The sequence below is a fragment of the Aedes albopictus genome, chromosome 3 (genome assembly GCF_035046485.1).
Source record: "Aedes albopictus strain Foshan chromosome 3, AalbF5, whole genome shotgun sequence".
NCBI lineage: Eukaryota > Metazoa > Arthropoda > Insecta > Diptera > Culicidae > Aedes > Aedes albopictus.
The window spans coordinates 359,808,372-359,826,524 of NC_085138.1; the positions used below are offsets into that span (position 1 = coordinate 359,808,372).

The window sequence follows — 18,153 nt, forward strand, 5'->3', positions numbered from 1 at the left end:
AATTTTCAAGATGTGGGTTTTCTCCGTTCCTGAGTTACGACCAATTTTGTGGAAATTATCCAGATGTGTTATATGAGCCGTTTGCTTAAAAGAACATAACTTAAGAATGAAACATTAGTTGAATAGGTTGACATTATTTAATATCATAAAACTTTTCTTTCAAAACATGGCCAAAATAATCGCCCGATTTTTTATGTACAAACTCACCGGCTCCTGAACAAACGGTCGAAGAACAGAAATTTCTTCTACAAATCCTGAAATTTAATCAGAGATCCTGATGGAAATACCCTCATTCAAACAAATAGGGGAAGGTGGGGTAATATGCACCCCCTAAGCAAACGTGGCCCTATAACTAAGATTAAGATGATTTCATGGGAGTCTTGCATATTGAAAGTTAGTCTACTTATTTAACTGAGAGACGGCAACTTTTGGTCGGCGTGATATCAATTTTATCGAATCGTAGGGTATTGTACCATTTGGGCAGGTGTACCTATTTTGGGCACTTGCCGCTATAACTAAGTCAATGTCAAACCGATTGATTTGAATTTTTGTACATAGTTAGATACTGTACGTGCCAAACTCTATACAAAATTTCAAATCAATCGGTTTGAAATTGACTTAGTTATAGCGGCAAGTGCCCAAAATAGGTACACCTGCCCAAATGGTACAAGACCCTATTACAAATTAAAAAAAAAAGTGTTACTTTTTGGATGCTGAAAAACTGCGACCTCTGGCAATTCCCACTTTGAATTGTAGTGGAATACCAGGCGGCTCCATCTTACTATTTACGGCAGCAAATGTAAGGTGGAGGAGGCGGATGGTAGTTTTAGGTTGATTCCATATAATCGGCGCGCAATAGATAAATTAAGGAAAAATAGAAGACATTGTTTTTTTTTATAGAAAAAAATCTAGAGTTTTGTTTGCTGACCCTTTATTTCTTCTTCGTGTATGAAATCATTAAAAATGTCTGAAAGTGATCCTAGAAGATCCTGGTGTGGAAATAGCCATCAATGACCTAATTCATATAGTTGGACATGTTACATGCCAGGTTCTGACATTAAAGTTGACTGACCATTCTGCGATCTGACCACACTGTTTTTCATTCAACTTCGTTGCACCTGCCATTCAAAGAGACAAGTACATTTCTCTCTAGTTTCAAAAGTTGTACCTCAAGGAAGAGCGAAACTTTTTGAAGAGCAAAAGAGCTACTGAGAAACACTACTACTGAATCAACACGCGTATGTCTAATAGGAAAAATCAGGTGACACTCGCTTCTGTATCCCGAGCGTAGCTTCACAGCTGTCACTTGGCGTCCCTGCTCATACCCAAACCCTTCTGGGATACAACTAACGTAGCACCACACCACCTTGCACCACTAGTACTAGTGCCTATGCCTACCTACATATACCTGCCGCAGCAACAATGTTAACGCCACCGTCATCCGTCTCGCGTACCACGGCAGATTACCTACGGGAATCTCGTACATATGTGACAAAGGCACACACCCACCACGGCGCGCATTCATCGTATCGGTTTCTGATAAGCGAAGCAGAAATATAAATGCCAAATGTGCCACCAGAGCATAAATCGAACATCGATCACCCCCTTCGGCTCACCGCTAGGGGGATTGCCGTTAACCGGCCGGTGCCGCGGCGCGACCGTACCGTTCAAAACGCACTCAGCAAACCATGAGCTTTGGGGTTTCTCTCCCATCCCATTCACAGGATTTACAGTAGTGCTTCAAGTTACGCGGTCTGGGGAAAGTAACAAACTAGAAAGCGTACTTTCTTTCAAATGTTTTTTTTATTCTTCATCACTTAACCTAATTTACAGCTCTATTTGTCCACTAGGGCACTACGTGAGCGATTTCAATTGACAGCTGCACTTACATTTCGTACAGCGCCTAGATGTATATTCAGTTCTACTTTATCGAACTAGTTACCTTCTGCTGCTTTCACTTTTCTACTCTATACATGGTAGAATGATGAGCACAAGGATGATGGATAGCCGTTGATCCTTTCCAGTCCGATTGGGGGTCCATTATGAGTTGCATGTCGCCGATGTCCAGGTATCCGGGTCCGTTTGAGCCTCGGGGCTCAGAAGAGGGTCAGTGTCAGCCACTCTCGGGGGAAGAGCAGCTGAAGAAAAATTGCAAGTGCCGGGGCTGGGAATCAAACCCATGACCATCCGCATATGAAGCGAACGTGTGACCAACTACGCCATGGGCCCCGGCTTTCAAATGTTTTTATCTTGTGCAAGTACATTTTTCGACAATGGTTTTTCTAACTGACTTGATCGATTTCTCTTCGTCGACTCTCTCTTTCGCTAATAACTTGATCAAAACAAACGAAATTATTATTCTTTTTGTTTCTATACATAGCAACATGTAGTCGTCTTCTTCGCATTTCGTCCAAAAAATCTTTGGAAAACTCAATACACATTCTGTGATAACACAAAGAGAGGATCGATGAAGAGAACACAAAAATGTCAGTTAGGCCCAAACGGAAAATCAGTGTCATATTACATTAATTGAAACTTCCAGCAGAAGGGCCGATTGCAAAGGAACGACTCCATTTGGGATTCTTTTATTTGACATCACTTTAAAAAGTGTTGTGCACAAGGTTGCAACCATTCATTTGCAAAGATTTACATTCATTTGCTATTATCTCAGTTCAGAAGCATGCTATCGATAAACAATGTATGGATGAATTCAACTTTGTAGTTTTATCTAAAAGTTTGCCGAATAACATTGGGGTTCGCACACGCGTTCCAAAGTCGTGAGCGAGCTGTGAAGGCAACTTTCCACAGCGTGAATGAAATTTACATTCACCGCGTGGAGAGTTGCCTTCACAGCTCGCTCACGACTTTGGTATACGTTTGCGACCCCAATGTTATTCGGCAAACTTTTAGATAAAACTACAAAGTTGAATTCATCCATACATTGTTTTTCGATAGCATGCTTCTGAACTGAGATAATAGCAAATGAATGTAAATCTTTGCAAATGAATGGTCTCAACCTTGGGTGCAGGATAAGTACCTAGGTAACCAATAAGCAGTTAAAATGGCATTAACTCGGCACTATATGCGCCTTTACAGCAGGTCATTAAATGCTAATCTGCTGTATATGCGCCATTTATGCTAATTAAATGCAGGTTTTGGCCCGATATACGGCTGATTTAATGCTTATCCCTCCTATCCCCCAAATTGTCAAAAATAAAAAAACAAATATTTTCCCCTGCCCATTTTACGGTTTCCCTTCTCTTCTACTGTTTCTCACTCTCCCGTGGAACTTTTGCGGCTCGGGCATGGCTGAATCTGCCGTTGTTGTTGATTTTTTTGCTGATTTCGGCCAAATTGGGATTCAATCCCTTGATCCTTGTGTATTGACGATGCTGCTGCACCGCGCTACAGGGTAAGCTATAGATGATTAGATAATGTGCGTTGGAATTTTGATCTATTTAAGGCTAACACCAGCAGTTTCTTCGTTATGTTATGGGCTCGGCAGGTGCTGATAATGAAATCGACCATAGGAAACCAGCAATGGAATTTATTTGCCGCAGCGTGTTTGTCCCATTGATCATCTTCGTTGTTACCTATGAATGACAGTACATGCGAATGGTAGTGGCTTCTACAGCCATGACACGTAAATTAGAAGTTGAAATGTTTTGAGGTTTTAGCATCATCATCTCCCTTAGCAGTTTTATAGCATTAAAGTAGCAGTCATGATGCCTGTTAACCAAAACTTACCGTGCATTTGAAATGCTACGCATCTGCTGTCAGATTTAAAGAAGCATTCAAATTGCTAATAAAGGGCAGTTTAGCAGTCAAACTGCTATAATACGGCAGTAAGCAGGCCAAATGCAGATATGAAACAGAAATATAGCTTCTTCAAATGCTTATTGGTAACCTGGGTACGACTGGAAAAAGTTTGATTCCGGAACAGACATTCTCAGTCTTGGGTCAATGAAAACGGCTAGTTTTGCTATTCCCAACGTTTCGGCTGTATTAGACAATTTTCAAGGAAATCAGTAAAAATATTGCACCATTACCAGTACAAGTTGTACGGGGAAAAATCAGAAATTTCGAAGTCATGCACCAAAAAAGTTTCTTTTGGAAATCAATCAATTGCCTTGCACACCGAAACCGGAAAGCCCGAAAATCGTCCAAGCATTTGGGGTTCGTTCTCCAGAAGCTTCTTAATAAAATTATTATTTATTTAGTCCTAAAAGAGTTCTTCCTGGGATTAAAGTAGGAGTTTCTTCTGGGATTCAAGCAAGAGTTCCTCTGGAATTTTTCTAGAACTTCCTTCTGAAAATCTCCAGTAGCTCTTTCTCGGATTCCTTCTAGGATTTCTTCTGGGAATCCCTTAGGGAATATTTCAGGAGATTCATATTTCTGGGAATCCTCCTGAAGAAATCGGCAGATCAAATTTCTGGACTGAGTGCCGCTAATAATTCTCGAACGAATTCCTGACTATGCTTTGGTAGGAATCCCTAAAATTCCGATAGAAAATCTTGAGGAAACCTTCAGAAGAAATCCATTAGGGATCGATAGATGAAGTACTTGGAATAATTCTCAGATGGAGTTTCTGGAATAAACTCCTGGAGCAATTTCCAGAGGAATTCTTGATGAAATCCGTAGTTACAAAATGTGGGATAATTATGTGGATACGAATTCTTGAAGGAATCTCTATAAAGATTTCTTTCTCAGAATCCTGTATAAGTCCCACTAGAAGTAGCTGGAAAAATCCCCTGGAAGAATTTTGGAAGTAACAGGAAATCTTAAAAAAAAAATCCTTCGATTTTCTGTCTCAAAAAAAAATATTGAAATTCCTCCAGATTTTTTTTCTGGAAATTCTTTCAGAAAATCCTTCTGAGATTGCGCACCAAAGACTGTAAAGCCGAGCCCCTTGCACTTTTTGGACTCGTCCAGGAATTTCTACAGGAGTATCTTCTATGATTCCAAAATTCAGCTTATCAGTCCTTGGTTCTCAGGTAAAATTCTCTAATCTATAACATCGATCCAACAGTCGAACTCTCAAATATCCCCAACAGGAGTTCTTTGAAGAATTCATCCATATATTCGATCTAGATTTTCTCCATGAGCTTCTTCTGGATTCTTTACAGAAACTTTTGAGGATCCCCCAGATTTTCCTACTAAGTATCATTCAAAAGTTGGAAACAGGTTTTTTTTCTGGGAACCCTTTAGGAGTTCTTTCTAAAAATCCTCTAGAAGTTGCTTATGAAAATCGTTCCGGAGTTTCCATTGGGAGCCCTCAGTTCCTTATGGAAACTCTTCTGAAGTTCCGTTTGAGAACCCTCCAGGAGTTCTTTCTAAGAATCTTCCAATAGTTGTTTCTCGAAATCCGCCTGGAAAAATCGCCACATCGAAATTCACGATTAATACTATAAAATGAATTCTTGGAGGAATCTCAGTTTGGGCTCTAGTAGGAAAGAGCTCTGAGGAAATTTCCAGAAGGAAACTAAAAGGAACAACTGCAGGAATCCACAAAAAGGCAATCTGAGATTCCTTTAGAAAAGTCTTCTAAAAAGTTTTTCTAAAATCTTCCGGAGATTTGTTTGAATACTTAGCTCAAAATTCTTTCATGGATTCTTCCGGAAATTTTCTTCGGGTATTTGTTTGGAAATTCCTCCTATTCTACAAATTCCACCAAACATTCTTTCAAAGCATTTTGCATGATTTATTTCTGAAATTCCTCCGTTTTTTTTAAATATCCATGAATTTGAGTTAAAAATTCCGCCAGGGATTTTTTCAAAAAAATCATTCAGAGATTCCTTTAATAAAACTCTCACGGATGCCTTCAGAAAATGTTTCAAAAGTTCCTTCAAAAAATTGTGTTGGGGTTACTTTGAAAAATCTTTTTACCAGATTTTACCCGAAATTGCCAAAAAATCTTCCAATTTTTCCAGAAAATCCACATGGGATTCCTCCAGAAGTTTCACAACAAGTTTTGCATTAAAGTTGTGTATGAGTTTCTGCAGAAATTCCTACCGGAGTTTCTTTAGAAAACCCTATTTTTTCAGGACATTTTTTCGACATAAGCATTCTCTCAAACGAACTTCCAAGGATTTATTCCAAAACATTCCCCGGGGTTTCATTAGGATCTTTTTTTTGAAAATCAGCGACTTTTTTTAATCTGAATTACTGCCAAAAAATCTTTCTGGAATTTATTTAGAAATTCCCCCAGGGACTCTTTAAATAAAATGTGAGATCCGTTCGGGTATTTTCAGCAAGGATTCCTATAGAAACTGCCCTTGGCGTTCCTCAACAAATTATTTGAGGGATTCTTTTAGAAAATCTACCATGGCGTTTTTTTTTTAGAAATTTGACTAATATTTTCTTTAGAATTTCTTTAAGAGATTTCTTTACAGATTGATCCAGGGATTATTTAAAAAAAAAATTCCACGGCTTTTTTGATAATTTTTACATGGGCCATTGCTGTAATCCATCCTAACAATTGCTCCAGAAATTCATTTACGAATTTCTTCAAATTTTTCAAATCATTCATCGAAAACCATCGTTGAACTATCTTTAAAATACTCCATGGAATTTTTTTTTTATAAAACGATTCACGAATACATTAAGAATCAGAAACTGATGCCTTCAAAATTTTCTCAGAAACTTGCACAAGAATTTCCTCCAAGGATTGCTTTAGAAATTCTACACCAGATTGTTAAGGAAATTTCCAAAATTTCTTCACTTTTCTTTAGATAGGTATTCGTCCAAAACTTTTTTTAGAAAATGTTCCAATGATTCCTTCAGATTTTTATTATATAAATTCTTTCAGAGATCCTTACGGAAGGCTGGGAGACATTCTTGCAGAGGTTTCTACAAAATTTCTTGCAGAGATTTCATCAAGTATTTTCGCAGAAATTCCTTCAGGATTTCCTTCAAGCGTACCTCTAGGAATTTCTCTATGAACTTCTCAAGGAATTTATTCATAAAATTGCTTAGGATTTACAGAAAAACAGTAAAGGGCAACATATATCAGTGTTAAGGATTTTTATTAGAGTTTTTTTTAATTATCTCAAAAGGTTTTGTTGGGGGTTTGCAGCTTCTTCTTCAGCTATACCTCCAGGAGTTTCTTCAGAAAATCGATCTATGCATTCTCAAAATATTCCTTTTTTATAAATTCTTTCAGAAATTAATTTAGAATTAAGACCTTTTTAAGGAATTTGATACAAATTTTGAAATTCAATCAGCTGAGTACACGCCAAGATAATATAAGGCATCTACCAAAACTATCCGGAATAAATTGTACTTCCCGATGAGGAAGTCATAAGAAATTTTGAAAGAAGTTTGTTAGTAAGCTTTGACAAAAGTCTGGCGAATGGGCAATTCGCATGCGTCCGCCAAAAATGTTGTCATTGCTAAGAAATCTGTAGAAAAAATATCGCCAGAGAATCACTCCATCTGGGGTCTGGGACCATTTGGGCAGAGGGACCTATATTGGGACCTTGCTGTGAAAACTCAGTCATTTTTTAACGGATTGACTGGATTATTCGAACACGATCAGATATGTACATACAGTATCTAGCTATGATCAAAAATTGAAGTCGATTGGATTTAAATTGACTGAATTACAGCAATAAGTGCCCAAAATCCCAAGTAACACACATGTTATATAAAAGTTACGACAGCGCAAGTTTTGGTTGTATAGAAGTTTATTTTACGTTATTTCAACACAATGTTAGAGTTACGTAAAATAAACTTATATACAACCAAAACTTGCGCTGTCGTAGCTCTATTATAACATGTGTGTTGCTTGGGATGGGCCCCCTGCTCAAATTCTCCCAGACCCTATTCCACTTATCGTAATCATCGACAAAGTGAAAGATATTAAAAAAAAATAAGTTAGAAAGAGAAGTTATGGAAGATATACAAAACTTGGGTCTCCAGTTAGCCTAGTGGTTAAGGCTATGGATCGCCAATCCGGAGGCGGCAGGCTCGATTCCCGTTCCGGTCAGGAAAATTTTCTCGACCCCTGGGCATAGTGTATCATTGTCCTTGCCTCACAATATACAAATTCATGCAATGGCAGGCAAAGAAAGCTCTTCAATTAATTAAATTAAAATTAAAAAAACATGAATTTTCTGTCCACGTGGTATATGGACGGCCCCTTTCCTGTTTTGTCCTTCACGTGTTCTATCTAAAGGTGTCCCATGTACAACTTTAGATTTTCTCTTAAGATTCTAAAATGGAAAACAGACCATTCACAATCACAAGTCTTTTCGACCTCTCCTCCAATCATGTCCTTTGTTTGTCCCATCAGAACCGCAGTATTTGGAACACTACTGTAGATTCTCGTGCTAACACAAACCTTCCCTATTGGTTAATCTTTCTCCGACAGCATTTCTAGCTCCATAGGGTGAGGAAAAAATGCTTCGATAGCGTGTGTTCGTCCGTTTTCGCGCATTTGTGTGTGAGTACGTGTGTGTCATCGTGTGCCTCTAAATCCGGCGGAAATGTGGGTTAATGAGCAGTAGTATCAAGGTGGAAGCTCTCTGTAACAGTGTTCGTAATTTGTCATAAGAGAAGGTGGTGTGCGTATGTTTTGGTATCCGCATACAATCAGTAACGCACACTACCGCATGAAGGTTGAACTTTCATCCGCAGATAGCGCTGCGGTAGTGTCCCCCTGAGCATCAGCGGAGTGGGCATTCTTGATATTCTTATTCTTTGACATAACCCAAGCGGAAGAGGTCGGAAAAATTAGAGTCCAATTAGGGTGACTCGATTACCGCTGTGTGGCTGTGTGGAACGAACGTTGACACCGTAGTCTGGTTTGGTGTTCGAGTCGAGCGACGAGCAGAAAACACGGGAAGTGAAACTCCCATGTTCGGTTTCCGAAAGTTCAACGGCTGACAAAAAAAACATCGATTTCATCGTCCTGCTGATGCCGGCTGTCCGGGATCGATTCGAAGTTAGACGAGCCGGAAAAGTTTTATCCCGCTGCTGTTGGAACGGACTGGACTCCCGCACCGAAAAATAGGTAATGTCCCGAACAGAATTGAGGGGATGCACATATTTTATTCCAATTTTTTTCTCTCTAGCGATAAGGGAACAGGAAAATTTTGGGTTGTTACCAACAAGTGGAGAAGAATGAAGGAGAACCAGAACCGGGAAACTTTCCAAAGCCTGGAAGCTGATTGTGCTTGACAGGGAAAAATTGCCACATTTACGGTGTGCTTTCGAAGCGGGAAGTGGGTGGCGAATGCCGTAAAATGAAAAAAAGCATTGGAATGGAACGGGGCAATACTTTTGGCTGTTCGGACTTTATCGTGGCATTGCATCAAGTGCTTTTTTGTGGGTTTGACTTTTGGGGACCGTAGAGGAGATATCTACAATCTACATGCTATGCGACTGTTCAATTATGTAAAAATGGCGTTTTATTGTATTCACTTCCTTCATTTGCTGAACATCGGGTACTTCTATTTGGAACATTTGATTTTAGGTGCAAGACAGTTACCTTTTCAAGGACTCCAGAAATGATGATAACGATCCTGGGCTTGTTAGGGATGATACACAAATTATGTCACGCAAAAATCAACCTCAACTCCCCTAACTTTGATTGGATTCTCATTTCGCCTTTTTGCCACCACACAAGACATCCATCCATAGGCCAATATTGGCCAAACAACAGTTGTGTAGATCCATTTGATGTACTTGGGATTTAGACCCAAGTTGTACCAAAGGTTCGCCGGCATTGCCGGCAAGGCCATACGAGCTTTCTTGATTCTGAACTCAATGTGAGGTGTCCAGGAAAGCTTGGAATCAAGAATGACTCCAACGTACTTTACCTGTTCAGTCAAATCGATTTCAGAATCAAAGAGACGCAAAGGTCGAACGCCATTACGGTTTCGCCTTTCCGTAAAAAGAACAATAGATGTTTTACTCTGATTAACCGAAAGGCCACATTGGCGACACCAACCCTCAACTACCTGAAGAGCGTTTTGCATCAGGTCGAAAAGGGTGCTGATGCACATACCGACTAACAATTGTAAACCAAATTATAGCTGGTGCTATCGAGAAACGATACGCACACATTTAAGTCAATTTTTCCTATACTCAAAACTGTATGAATTCGGAGAATATAGTTCAGTCTACTTCTAGCAAGCAAACGAGCGAGTTCGCTTTGATCCGTCGATCCGAAATACCCTTATGTTCGTTGGGGTCTGTGATTCTGGGGTAGCGTCGGGAAGTTGGTCGCGAGGTCCTTGGGTCAACGTTAAAGGTTGACCAAGTTCTGCGGTTCGGACGTAGTTTACAAGCTGTAGACAGGATTCACAGCCGCGCGTGGTGAAAATCGGGTCGTGATCGCGGTGAAAGTAGTAGACCTCGGTGGACAATAGTGTCATACAATAGAACTACGTGGACAATTGAAGCACATGGTTGCCGGTCAAATTTGAGGCATCGCATGTCCAGTTCTGAAGAATATAATAGTGGGGGCGACCAAGAAGTCGGTGGTGAAGACGTATTGGTCCCCGATCGTGAACAGTTCGTTACGTTGCGGAACAAGCCCAAAATGTCACAAGGTGAAGAGCGTGATGCGGCAGCACTAAGGGCCGAGTTAGAAGCAAAGATGGCCGCAATTGAACGCTTACAACAACGGTTAACCATCGCCACGAGGAGCTCGGGAAATAATGCAGATCATGTAGCGGTTCGACGTCCGGATTTCCGGGAGTTGCGAGAGCTAGTCAGCAAGTTCAACCCTAAAGAAGCTACATGTCTGTCTGCGCAAGAGTGGATTCAGGAGATCGAGTCTACAGCCACGCATTATAATTGGGATGACGCGACCAAGTTACACTGCGCTCGTCTGAATTTAGAAGGTTCCTCTAAGTTGTGGTGGGCTGGAGTACAGGATCAAATCAATACATGAGCACTGTTTTCGCAGAAGTTGGTGCGTGCATATCCGTCATCACGTGATCCCATCTACTACCACACTCAGATGACCAAGCGTCGGAAACTGAGAGATGAAACGATTGACGAATACGTTTACTCTCAGGTAGCCCTCGGAAAACGCGCCGGCCTAGATGAAGCTGTTATAGTGAAATACGCGATCTCTGGGTTGGGAGAGTTCATCTCTAAGTGCAGAGTACAGCTGGGTGGAAAAATAGAGACGGTAGAAGAGTTGATCTCACAGTTAAAATGGATGGAGGGCATGATCGATACAACTTCGGAATCAACTACTACACCAGTAATCGCAAAGAAGAGAGACAAGGTGATGAACTGCTATCGTTGTAATCAGCCGGGACATAAAGCTGTAGCCTGTCCGAGCGTTGGTGAAAGGTGTTGCTACAACTGTGGTGTTAGTGGCCATATGGCGAAAAACTGCCCTTCCCCGAAGCCTCGACCTGGACCATCAAAAATGCAAGTGGTAGATGAAGAAAGCAATTTTGTGAAAGTGGTTGAAATAGGAGGAATCAAGCTGAACGCACTTATCGATTTGGGATGTAAAGTGTCTACCATCCAAAGTCGGTTTGCGGATCAAGTCGGCAATAGTGAAGTGACGAACACGGTTTTGGTCGGCTTTGGTGGCAAAAAAGTGAGCGTGGATAAGGTAGTGAAGTCATGTGTGAAGCTCGATGAGATAGCAGTACCGGTGAAGCTCAATGTAGTACCGAACTGGGTACAGAGCACTGCTATAATTCTCGGACGGGATATGCTCAACCAAGAGGGCATAGTAATGGTGAACCGAAACGGAAAAGTAGAGTTACGACGGGAGAGTGATCGCAGTACCGACGCTGTGGCAGCAAATCAGATGGTGGTAGAAGTGCAGCCTCGGAAGTATGAGTCGATGTTCACGATCGACAGTAGTAATCAGTATTCGCAAATCGAAGCTGATGATGTGAATGTGGAAGGAGCGAAAGAAGAGATTTTGGAATTAGTGAATCGGTACCGGCCTTGTTTTGCGAAGAACATGAAGGAGTTGGGGGTCGCGAAAGGGGCCGAAATGAAGATCGTGTTGAGTGATAGTGAGCCAGTGTATGTGAAGCCTCATCGAATGGAGTACGCGAGAGAAGCTGCACTGGAGGAATTCCACGGAGTCATGTCAGTCGATCCTGAGCGACCATTTCAAAAATATCTGAAACTTTGCACAGTTTTTCAATTTCATCTAAATCGCCATTTTTTGATATTAAACCTTTATATTCACTCACGACTAACTTTTCAAAAGGGTGTATGCGAAAATAGTTCAAAAATATTCTAAAAGCTGTACAGAAAAAACGGATTGTTCGATTGTTATGAATTTTTCAGCAAAGTTAGATAACTAAATGATGATTCCTTAGAAAATATACACTGTAAAAAATTTCTTTTTTTACTATAAAAAAATATGATCTTTGTCACAAAAACTCAAATATCTCAAAACCCTATCTTTTTACCAACGTCAATTTTTTAGGGGAAATGGCTCATTATATCAGCTATCTACCATAAAATTTTGGTGATGGTAAACTGATAAACAAAAAAATTATGACATTTCAAACATTTCACAATTTTCACATTAAGTACCAAAATTTTTTTCTGTGTAAATTATTTCGAGAATTCGACACTGATTTTTCATTGGGGCCTAACTGACATTTTTGAATTCTCTTCATCGATCCTCTCTTTGTGTTATTACTGAATGTATATTGAGTTTTCCAAAGATTTTGTGGATGAAATGCGAAGAAGACGACTACATCTTGCTATAGACTACAACGCTATAGAAACAAAAAGAATAACGATTTTGTTTGTTTTGATCAAGTTATTAGCGAAAGAGAGAGTCGACGAAGAGAAGTCGATCAAGTCAGTTAGGCCCTTATGAAAAATCATTGTCGAATTATATTTTGATGCTGATTTTTTTGTAAAGGCTACCGCCTGAATTAAACAAGTTGTTTTCGTGATATTTTTGTTTGATTATTCATATTTACTATAGTGTCTATTTGAAACTTAGACGCGATCCAGTGTTGTGATCAAAAATATTGAGAGTGTCAGACTTTTTATTGTACGTGACTGGTGAAAAAATCCCTTGATAGTGTTGAATAGCTGTTGATTATAAGAAAAATGGGAATAAACTAATTTTTAAGACAAAAGCTGTATAATAAAAGTTTTATATACGCGTATACGTCTAGTTTATCTCCAAAAAAATACCTCTTAGAGAACAGACTTTATGATCGGAAGAATGCGAGTAACTCCAACAACAACAAATGCATGAGAGGTACATATCACAGACAAACAGACGAAACGCCTAGAACAATTTTCGTGAAAATCCATCGCCCAGTTCACACTACCATCACCTGGTGGAAATGTTTCACGAAACACTGCGTTGTGCAATATCGTCATCAGAAGGCGCTAGTGTGAAACGTCAAACGCAAAGAAAAACTATGTGCGCGCCTCTGGTTATGAAAGCCACAACCAAGATTTAAAATGATCGTTAAAGGTATGGTCAATGAAAATTTCGCTAGTATTACGTTTGTCGTCTGTGTACATCACAATGCTAACAAAAAAGCAAAAAAAAATATACTACCGCTATGGATATTAAAGATTTTATAGTAAATTTTTTCTTCAGCCAAGCAAACAACACCAAACTAGTCAGTTAAAACTAATAAGTGATTTTGTTTATTATAATCTAACGAACAACATGAACAGTCGCTTTCTCAAAGGTCTTCAACTCAACGCTCTCTTGTAGACCGTTTGATGAAAAAAAAATGTTCAAAAGAGTTACGAAATCTCACTGAAAGCTCCATAGATAAACTGAAAGAGACTGGTTATGCCCAAATGTCCACATTGAATACAAATTTACGCATTTGCACGTCCTTTGACAAACGAGTCATCTGTATATCATCGGTAAAGCAGGGCGCAGGAAGATCGAAAACGACAACAACTGAGAAATTGCCAGAGATGCCAAGTGTAGAGAGTCATGCCACCGTACCATCAGCGACATCTGTTTAAACAATTTAATCAAGCCCCTTTTCAAAAAGGCTTCGAAATATTCTTCAACATCTATACCTATTTCAATATTTTTAACGTTGTAAAACACGCTTTCAACATTCATCTTGAAGAAGAGGGAAAACACTTGTCCTCAAATGTAACAGCAAATTAATGAATAAACGACTAATGCACGGAGGGTGTGATAAAATCGGAACATTACTGTGTATATAATATACATAATACATAATAAAAACAGCTTGTTTTACTCACGCAAGGCCATTAACAATAAAATCAGCATCAAACTGCGATTTCCGGCCGAAATAATTTACACTGAAAAAAAAAATATTACTAAATGTGAAAATTGTGAAATGTTTGAATTGTCATAACTTTTTTTGTTTATTAGTTTACCATCACCAAATTTTTATGGTAGATTGCTAATACAATGGACCGTTTTCCCTAAAAAATTACGTTGGTAAAAAGATAGGATTTTGAGATATTTGGGTTTTTGTGACAGAAATGATATTTTTAATGTTAAAAAAGATTTTTTTTACAGTGTATATTTTCTTAGGAATCACCATTTAGTTATCTAACTTTGCTGAACAATAAAATAAGCATCAAACTGCGATTTCTGACCGAAATAATTTACACAGAAAAAAAATATTTACCAAATGTGAAAATTGTGAAATGTTTGAAATGTTATAACTTTTTTGTTCATTAGTTTACCATCACCAAATTTTTATGGTAGATTGCTAATACAATGGACCGTCTTTCCTAAAAAAATTACGTTGGTAAAAAGATAGGGTTTTGAGTTATTGAAGTTTTTGTGGCAAAAATTATATTTTATCATGTTAAAAAATATTTTTTTTTACAGTGTATATTTTCTTAGGAATCACCATTTAGTTATCTAACTTTGCTGAAAAAATCATAGCAATCGAACGAACCATTTTGGCTGTGCGGATTTTTGAATATTTTTGAACCATTTTCACATACACCCTTTTGAAAAGTTAGTCGTGATTTAAAATAAAAATTTGATATCGAAAAATGGCGATTTAGATGGAACTGAAAAACTGTGCAAAGTTTCAGTTCAATATAAAATCATGAGTTAAAAAATTTCCTTAATTTTGATGCTGTTGCTTGGAATCGCTCACTGGGTGAATTGGTGGAAGAGTTAATCGAAGCTGGTATTGTGGAGGAGTCCAATTCGCCGTATAACAGCCGAGTGGTGATGGTGCCAAAGAAGGACGGTTCGTTCCGTATGGCGGTGGATTATCGTTTGTTGAACACTAAGACAGTGAAAGACCGCTATCCCATGCCGGACATCGAGTGGTGCTTGAATAAACTCAGCGGAGCAGAAGTGTTTATTACAGTGGACCTCTATTCGGGGTACTATCAAATCCCAGTTGCGGAAGATAGTCAAGAGTGTACCGCCTTTTCGACTCGCGACGGGCACTACCACTTTCTTCGAATGCCTTTCGGATTAGCCAATGGCTGTTCCGTGTTCCAGCGGGCTATGAACCAGTTAACGTCAAAGCTTCGAAAAGAAGGAATTGTAGCCTATATAGATGATTTGGTTATGGGGGGGAAAACCGTGAAAGAAGTGTTAGAGAAGTTCGCAAAACTTCTAGAAGTGCTCCAGGAAAGCGGATTTACTATCAACCTGAAAAAATCACATTTCTTCAAGACGACTGTTGAGTTCTTGGGATTCGAGGTGTCCAAGAACGGAATCCGGCCAGGCGCGGTGAAGACTCGTGCCGTTGAAGAGTTCCCGGTGCCGGAGAGTGTGCTACAGATACAGCAATTTCTGGGACTGGTAGGATTTTTCCGGAGATTCATCCCACAGTTCAGCATTGTAGCTGCGCCTCTGTTCTCTCTGCTGAAAAAAGAGGCAAAATTTGAGTGGAAGTGTGAGCAATTGAAAGCATTTGAAGAGCTGAAGAAGCTGTTAAGTGAGAGACCGTTACTAGTGTTGTTTGACCCGAATGGCGAGATAGAACTCCACACAGATGCGTCGCAAGATGGACTAGCAGGAATTTTGTTGATTCGAACGGAAGAGGGCTGGCGTCCAATCAGCTATTACAGTAAAAGAACTTCAGAAACGGAACGGAAGTATCATAGCTATGAGTTGGAGGTGCTCGCGGTGGTTGCGAGCGTAGAACGATTCCGTCATTATTTAATTGGAAAGTTTTTCGTGTTACGAACGGACTGTAGTGCAGTGAAAGACACTTACGCGAAACGGGACATGAACGCTCGAATCAGCCGGTGGTTTCTGAAGCTCACCGAATATGACTTTCGTTTGGAGCACCGACCAGGTAGCTCTATGCGGCACGTCGATGCGTTAAGCCGAAACCCTGTCGAAGAAGGGAATAGTGTGGACCCTGTTTTGTGTGATATGCTATCAATCGAGGTGAGCAATACAGACTTTCTTGTGGCTCTACAACGACAAGATCCCCGCTTGTGTAATATCATCGATGTGTTGGGGAGGGATCCCCTGAGTGATGAGGAGAGACAGATCAAGCAGAATTATCGGTTGGAGAAGCACAGATTAATGAGAATAGTGGATGGAGAAAAGTGTTTCGTGGTGCCTACTCGAGTTCGGTGGCGAATGGTTCACACCTACCATGATGAGATGGGACATTTCGGTGAAGAGAAAGTGTTGGAACGATTGCGACAGAAATTTTGGTTCCCGAAGATGCGCAAGTATGTCCACGCCTACATACAAGCCTGTCCTCAGTGTGCGTTCCACAAAAGTAAAGGAGGAAGACCAGAGGGGTATCTACACAGCGTGCCGAAAGAACCAGTCCCCTTCAGTGCAGTACACATGGACCACATGGGCCCGTTTGTACGATCTTCGCGAGGAAATTCCTATGTAGTGCTTCTAACCTGTGGGTTTTCCAAATTTGTGATCATCCGAGCAGTACGTTCAACCAAAACTGGACCAGTGTTGAATTTTTTGGAAGAGGTGACTGCTACCTTTGGTACGCCGAGTTGCATTATTACGGATCGAGGAACGGCCTTCACGGCCAAAGTATTCGAAGAGTATTGTCGGGTAAACGCCATTACCCACATTAAGACAGCCGTTGGATCACCGAGAGCGAACGGTCAAGTCGAGAGAGCCAACCGGACCGTGCTTAACTCTATTCGTTGTATGGTGGGAGAAACCCATACACATTGGGACGAGCAGCTACCGAAGATACAGTGGTCAATCAACAATATGCCGAATTCGACTACTAATTTATCGCCTAGTGCATTGGTGCTGTCCTACATACCACGTGATGTCCATCAGAATACAATCGTACTTGCGCTGCACGACGAGGAGAACAATGTGGTGGAGAACTCTCAGGAGTTGAGACACCAAGCGATGGAAGCAATCGGGAGAAGGCAACGTCTTCAGAAACAGTATTTCGACGAACGGCGTAGGAAATCAAAGGTCTATGAGGTAGGTGACATGGTGTTAGTGGAGCGAGACCTCACCGCGATGGGTCATAGTCGTAAATTGGAGGCGAAATACAAGGGCCCTTACGTGGTGATGAAGGTGTTGGGCAACGACCGATACGAACTCGAGGACCTACCAGGCGTGCGCACTTCAGATCGGCCGAGAACTACAGTGTATGCGGCAGATCGAATCAAGCGGTGGTGCCAACTGCTTGATGTTGACGATGGCGGAGAGACGGGGGATGACGAGCAATAGATGAAGAAGAGTATCAGTGTTTGGTTTTGTAAAGAAAATTTGAATTTGCATTTGTATTGAATTAAACCTAATTTGAAATCAGGTAGATCTGGGTGTCCGATTGTAAACCAAATTATAGCTGGTGCTATCGGGAAACGATACGCACACATTTAAGTCAATTTTTCCTATACTCAAAACTGTATGAATTCGGAGAATATAGTTCAGTCTACTTCTAGCAAGCAAACGAGCGAGTTCGCTTTGATCCGTCGATCCGAACTACCCTTATGTTCGTTGGGGTCTGTGATTCTGGGGTAGCGTCGGGAAGTTGGTCGCGAGGTCCTTGGGTCAACGTTAAAGGTTGACCAAGTTCTGCGGTTCGGACGTAGTTTACACAATGTTAGGTAGTCGTCGGCAAAACCATAAGTAGGAAAACCGCTATTATTGAGTTGCTTCAATAGCGTATCTGCTACAAAAGCGGGGTTAAGACTCCCCCTTGGGGGCATCCACAAACACTCAATTTCTTAACCCCTGCTAGACGCAATGTCGAGAAGAGATATCGG

At 40.4% G+C, this 18,153-nt stretch overlaps 1 protein-coding gene across 2 annotated transcripts in view; it reads left to right on the forward strand.

Annotated features, from left to right (window-relative positions):
- Positions 1-18,153, forward strand: part of LOC109428905 (transmembrane protein 164) — a 91,150-nt gene that overhangs the window by 9,774 nt on the left and 63,223 nt on the right. Inside the window, exon 1 of one of the 2 annotated variants that reach the window (XM_062855376.1) lies at positions 8,709-9,013. The exons of the other annotated variant lie outside the window; for it this stretch is intronic. The gene's annotated coding sequence lies outside the window, so the exon portion shown is untranslated. Of the gene's footprint in view, positions 1-8,708; positions 9,014-18,153 lie in introns of those variants that run through there. 2 annotated transcript variants of the gene reach the window in all.